The sequence below is a fragment of the Chiloscyllium plagiosum genome, unplaced genomic scaffold (assembly GCF_037043375.1).
Source record: "Chiloscyllium plagiosum isolate Xiang-an unplaced genomic scaffold, Cpla_swu_hap1 HiC_scaffold_1, whole genome shotgun sequence".
Lineage (NCBI taxonomy): Eukaryota > Metazoa > Chordata > Chondrichthyes > Orectolobiformes > Hemiscylliidae > Chiloscyllium > Chiloscyllium plagiosum.
The window spans coordinates 182,822,923-182,829,128 of record NW_028270139.1 but is presented as its reverse complement, the minus strand read 5'-3'; the positions used below and the strand labels follow the sequence as shown (position 1 = coordinate 182,829,128).

The window sequence follows — 6,206 nt, the reverse complement described above, 5'->3', positions numbered from 1 at the left end:
ACCTCACTCGTTTTTCTCTAATTTTCCTTATCTGACTACCCTGCTGTCCTTGTCCTTGTCTGTTACAGCCTGTCTGCTATTTTATCCAGTTCCCCTTATCATACTATAAGCTTATTGTGAAATGCCCCTACTGCTACTTTTGTGGTCAGCTACAACACTTTAAAGTTATTTCTTAGTTTACAACTATTTCTTAAACAAAAACCTCTATATTCGTTAAAATCTTAGCCTTAAGTATGCTGCAAGAATCCCGCGACCGTTTGTGTAATGTTCCCCTTCCCCTCCCCCCACAACACCCCGTCACCCATCTGCAAAAACAACATCTCTAACTGCATTTCTAATCTCCCACAAACTGTCAGGGACATTTAAGCTACTGCTCGGCGAGCACACGCTGGACGGCAGTAAATTGAGGGGTGTGTAGGTTAGGTTGATCTTAGATTAAGAAAACTGCTCGGCACGACATCGTGGGCCGAAGGGCCTGTACTGTGCAATGTTCTAACTGCAGGCACATCCACACACATCAAAGACATGGAGGGCTCGGCTGAATCTATTGCTTTCTTCTCTACGTGTCACGTTTCATCGAGGTAGCGTCCTAGGCCCAAGCATCTTCAGCGAGTGGTGAGAATATGCAGTGCACTGCCTGAGAGAGAGGGTGCTGGAGGCAGATTCAATGGTGACTTTGGTCGGAGGGTCGGATACTTATCTGAAGAGAGAATATTTGCTGCAGGGCGAGTGGGACTGGGGAAGTTGCTCGTGCAGAGAGCTGATGCAGACATGACAGGCTGAATGTATCATTCAATGCGTGCAGTTCTGCAGTTGGTTACCGCCTCCTCAAAAACGCTGTGCTGGTCACGTGAGAAGTCACGTAAGCTTAGCCCTGACCCACTTGATTGGTGAGATACTGACGATCTCTACATGACCATGAGACAGTGGTTCACTGACAGGGGAAAAAAAGCAACTGCTGTAAACGGACCTGCTGCTCTCGTTAGAAATCCTGGGAGGACTACGGCGACAGGGAAACTGTCAGCAGTGATCTACAAGTCTTTGAACAGAATCAAGCTGATTGAAAACATGGAGGACAAATGGGACTTGAGGCAGTCCGCGGTATTGTAGTTATCGCTTCTCGGCCTTTTGGCTAAGATCAAGTGTAGTATCTGTTCTTATCAGTTTAATATCTGATACGTCCCTTATCTGGGGACCATATATTAAATTGATTTTTGGAGCAGGGAGATGGAATAGGGGCTTGCTCCGTCCACTCCACGCATCGACCTGGTATTGCAGTACCTCCGGGAACGGTGCACCCCTCATCTATAAATCTAAAAACAGCTTCATGTTTATAACTCAGGCTTTCGGTGCTTTGTGTCTGCTGGATGGGTTTGAGTACCAAGTGCTTCATTTCTCACACCTCACATCCAACCGGGCGTGAGTCGATTCAAACTCGTCTGTTCTAAGGTGGCTGCTCAGCTCCCGCTCCCTATCCTTCTCTCGCCATCTCTGTCTCTTGCGCACCTTGACACTTGCTCTCAATGTCATCCCCTCGGACCCCTGCTGCGTGCTGCACCTTCCCGCCAACGCCGGGCCCCGATCACACCACATGGTGTCAGAATTTGGGAGTCGCAGCAACCGTAGCTGCCCACCAGCTTTTCATACTCGCGAGCGACATTTCAGAAAAACAAGAGAAGGTCAACTGTGCTACGTTGCTGCATGCTGCTGGGGATGAAGCTATCTCGGGGTTCAGTCGTTTTGATTTTGATGACTTGAAAGAGAGATTTCGAGAACACTGTGAGCTAGGACAAAAATCATCGGGACGTATTTAAGGCACATGCTTTTCATCAGACTGCAAGGGCAGGCGGAATCGATAGGTACGTATGTGACTGACCGGAAAAACGAGGCAAAGGACTGTGAGTTTCAGCCATTTTCCGATTCACGGAGCCACGACAGAATCGTGTGTGCTATCACGAATGACTGAGTCAGAGGCAGGTTACTCAGAGAGTCAATTCTCACTGGGAAAAGCAAAGAGACAGCACTAACTCGACAACAGCACGTGAGAAAACGTAGAACAAACAAACCAATGTTTGCTGACCGGAACTGGCCTGGAAAGATAATAAGGCAGGTAGGAGCACTGCAGATTATCCGGCACCTGGGCTGTGTACGCAGGGACTGGCACAACACCCCCTTGCCTTCTTTTGCACTTAGAATGCTGCCAGTTCTGGCTGAGGCAGCAAAGTCAGTCTCACACAAGCAGCGTGTGCCAGCTGTCTGTGACAACAAATTCCAAAGACTCACAACCCTCTGAGAGAAGACGTTTCTCCTGATCTCACTCTTAAATTGGTGCCTCTTTATTCTGTTCAGTTCTAGACACTCCCATGAGGGAAAATGTCCTCTCAGCATTTACCCTGTCGAGCCACGTAAGAATCCAATATGTTTCAATAAGATTGTGTCTCATTCATTTAAACTCAGGATCTACACTCATCTGGAGGTAGGGTTTACCGGGCTCAGTTTTACTGAAAAGCTGACCTCCGGCTAGTTCAGCAAATAGGTCGTTGAGCAAAGGGAAAGGAAACCGCCTAGCACACACCAGCAGGTGAACTGTTGCAGCATGATATTGCGGCTCCGGCACTCAATCCCTCTACGAATGAAACCTAACAGCCTTCTTAACAGCACTATCCACTTGGGTGGCAACTTTCAGGGATCTATGTACATGGGACTCCAAGATCCCTCTGCACATCCACACTACCAAGAATCTTTCCATCGACCCAGTACTCTGCCTTCCTGTTATTCTTCCCAAAGTGCATCACCTCACATTTAGCTGCATTGAACTCCATTTGCCACCTCTCAGCCCAATTCTGCAGTTTATCCAAGTCCCCCTGCAACCTGTAACATTCTTCCACACTGACCACCACTCCACCGACTTTAGCGTCGTCTGCAAATTTACTAATCCATCCACCTATGTTATGCCTGCATCTAAGTCATTTATAAAAATGACAAACAGCAGTGGTCCCAAAACAGACCCTTGTGGCACACCACTAGTAACCGGACTCCAGGCTGAATATTTTCCATCAACCACCACCCGCTGCCTTCTTTCAGAAAGCCAGTTTCTAAGCCAAGCTGCTAAATCACCCTCAGTTCCATGCCTCTGCATTTTCTCCAACAGCCTACCACGTGGAACCTTATCAAAGGCTCCCGGCGTCCTGCTTCTCTATCCCATTGAAAACAATAGCGTGCTTCTTTAGAATTCTTGATCAGTCACTCTCAGAATCTTGACAAGTGATTGCCTTCGGCCCAGTTGAGTTTGATTCTGTCCAACCACATTCTTGCCCATAAAGCTCTAAGATTTCCTTTGTTGACGCGCAGGCTGTGTCTTCAGACTGACCGTATAACTGAACGTTCCCACCGTGAAAGCACCTGTGTGTGTTCCTCGCTCAGTTTCTGAAGGTTGCAGCGCAACGTGACTCAGCCGTATCAATGAAACCGGTGTCCACCTCCATTCTTACCGGTTTGCCGTTCAGTAAGGGAGCGACCGGGGCGTCGGCAGCTATCGCCAGTATCTGTAACAACAACACCTCATTGGTTTGTGCGCCTGGGCTTTTGTCTTCTTGCCCTTTTTGTACCATTTAGGATTTCTTCCTGTACTTTCGCTGCAGGTTATTGGTACTTTCTCCCCCGAGCGCACCCACTTAATATATTCTTTTTTAATGCTGCAGTTTCTGCACACAGCTTCTTTCCAGCAGCAATTTGCTGCTGCCTGACATGTGTTTCCACAGCAGTGGCAGTTTTGTGTCTGCGTTGGTGCTTGTCCCTGGGCCACCATTTTGTGAACTCTCAGCCACCATTTTGTGAGGTGTTGACCTTCCTTCCTTGGCTGCGAGTTCCATCACGGTTGCCATTCCCAGCACTTTCATTTAAGTGTAGTCACCTTTGCGTCAGTAATCTCTTCTGGATCGCTTCACATCTTACGGCAGGCTGCTACAAAAGGTAGAGTCTCGTGGGATCTGAGGTGAGTCGGCTAGCTGGATACAAAACCGACTCGGGGCGCATTTTTCGGAAAGGAGATCAGTAACTAGTGGCGTCCCGCAGGGCTCAGTGCTAGGACCTTTGTTGTTTGTGACGTGTAAATAAATGATCTGTACAAAGAGCTGTACAAAACTCCAGTTAGGCTACAATTGGGATATCGCGCGCAATGCTGTTCGGCACACTACCAGAAGGACGTGGATGCTTTGGAGAGGGTGCAGAGAAGGTTTACCAGCACGTTGCCTGCCCTGGAGCGCTTCTGCTGTGAGGAGAGGTTGAATAAACTTGGATTGTTGTCACTGCAAAGACGGAAGCTGAGGGGCGACCTGATAGAGGTCGACAGCATACTGAGAGGCATCGAAAGGGTGGGGTGGCGAGTCAGTGGGTACAGGTTCACGGTGAGAGGGGGAAAGTGAGAAGGGAAAAGTGCGGGGAAAGGTTTTCACACAGAGGATGGTGGGTGCCTGGAACGCGTTGCCAGTCGAAGCGCTGGAAGCAGGCACATTAGGAACGTGGGTTGGTACATTAGGAACTTGCAGCGTGGGTTGGTACCTGGGACTTCGATGTTGTGGCTATTACGGAGACATGGGTAGAACAGGGACAGGATTGGCTGTTGCAGGTTCCAGGGTTTAAATGTTTTAGTAAGGTCAGAGGTGGGGGTAAAAGAGGGGGAGGTGTGGCATTGCTTGTCAAAGATAGTATTACAGCTGTGGAAAGGACGATGGATGAAGACTCGCCGTCTGAGGTAGTTTGGGCTGAGGTTAGGAATAGGAAAGTGGTCACGTGAGAAGTCACGTAAGCTTAGCCCTGACCCACTTGATTGGTGAGATACTGACGATCTCTACATGACCATGAGACAGAGATGGAGAGGTTCAAAGTTTGGGAGAAGATTTGTAGCTCAGGCGCTCGTTGTTGTGGTTCTGTTCGCTGAGCTGGGAATTTGTGTTGCAGACGTTTAGTCTCCTGTCTAGGTGACATCCTCAGTACTTGGGAGCCTCCTGTGAAGCGCTTCTGTGATGTTTCCTCCGGCATTTATAGTGATTTGTATCTGCCGCTTCCGGTTGTCAGTTCCAGCTGTCCGCTGCAGTGGCCGGTATATTGGGTCCAGGTCGATGTGCTCATTGGTTGAATCTGTGTGCACTGGAAATGTCATAACCTTTCCTGGCTACGGACCAAGTGCTGGAAAGTGGTACTAGAGGCCCTTTGGCTCTTCGAGTCCGCACTGACAAAGCTACTCTAAGTCTGCTCCAGTCTAACTTTCCAGCACTTGGTCCATAGCCAGGAAAGTTTATGACATTTCCAGTGCTCATCCAAGTAGTTTTTCAAGGTTTTGAGGTTCCCCGCCTCGCTACCCTCCTAAGCAGTGCATTCCAGACCGCCGCCACCCTCTGAGAAACAACTGCTTTCTGTCATGACCGCAAGACCACGGACGGTCTGATGGCCCATAAGACGTAGGAGCAGAATCAGGCCATTTGGCCCATGCTCTGCCATTCGGTCGTGGTTCACAGGTTTCTCAACCCCGATTCTCCTGCCCTCTCCCCACAACTCTTGATCGCCTTATAATCAAGAACCTCTCTATCTCTGTCTTAAATGCAACCTCATCTCAGCCTGAAGGGGCGACCTTTCACCCTGAGGCTGTAATTCCAGGTCCTCGTCTCGCTTACTAGTGGGACCATCTTCTTCTCATCCACTCTGACCAGGCCTCCCAGTAGCCTGTAAGGTTCAGTCAGATCCCGCCTTACCTTTCGAAACACCATCGGGCATAGACCCAGAGACCTCGTGTGACAAACCCTTCAGCCCCAGGGGGAACACGCTTGTAAACCTTCTCTAGACTCCCTCCAACACCAGCGCATCCCTTCCTTTGGTACAGGGCACAAAACTGCTCCCGATATTCCACCTGTGGTCAGACCAGAGCCTGATGCAGCCTCAGCAGCACGTCTCTGCTCCTTTTTTCTCGCCCGCTTGAAATGAATGCCGACACTGCATTTGCCTTCCGAACCATCGGATGAACCTGCATGTTCATCATGAAACAACCTGGAACTAAGACTCCCAAGACCCTCTGCGCTTCAGAGTTGCAAAGCCTTTCCCTCGTTCAGAAAATCGTCTACCCGATTGTTCTTGCTACCAAAGTGCAAAACCGCACACTTGGTCACTTCTTTCCCCACTCGCCCTTCATCTCCACGCCCTTCTGCAGCCTA

The 6,206-nt window shown here is 49.4% G+C and overlaps 1 non-coding gene across 1 annotated transcript; it reads left to right on the top strand.

Moving 5' to 3' along the window:
- The first annotated feature begins 1,112 nt into the window (after window positions 1-1,112).
- Window positions 1,113-1,303, top strand: LOC148152309 (U2 spliceosomal RNA). The gene has a single exon (XR_015758835.1). It is a non-coding gene; the product is annotated as a U2 spliceosomal RNA (small nuclear RNA).
- The last annotated feature ends 4,903 nt before the right edge of the window (window positions 1,304-6,206 follow it).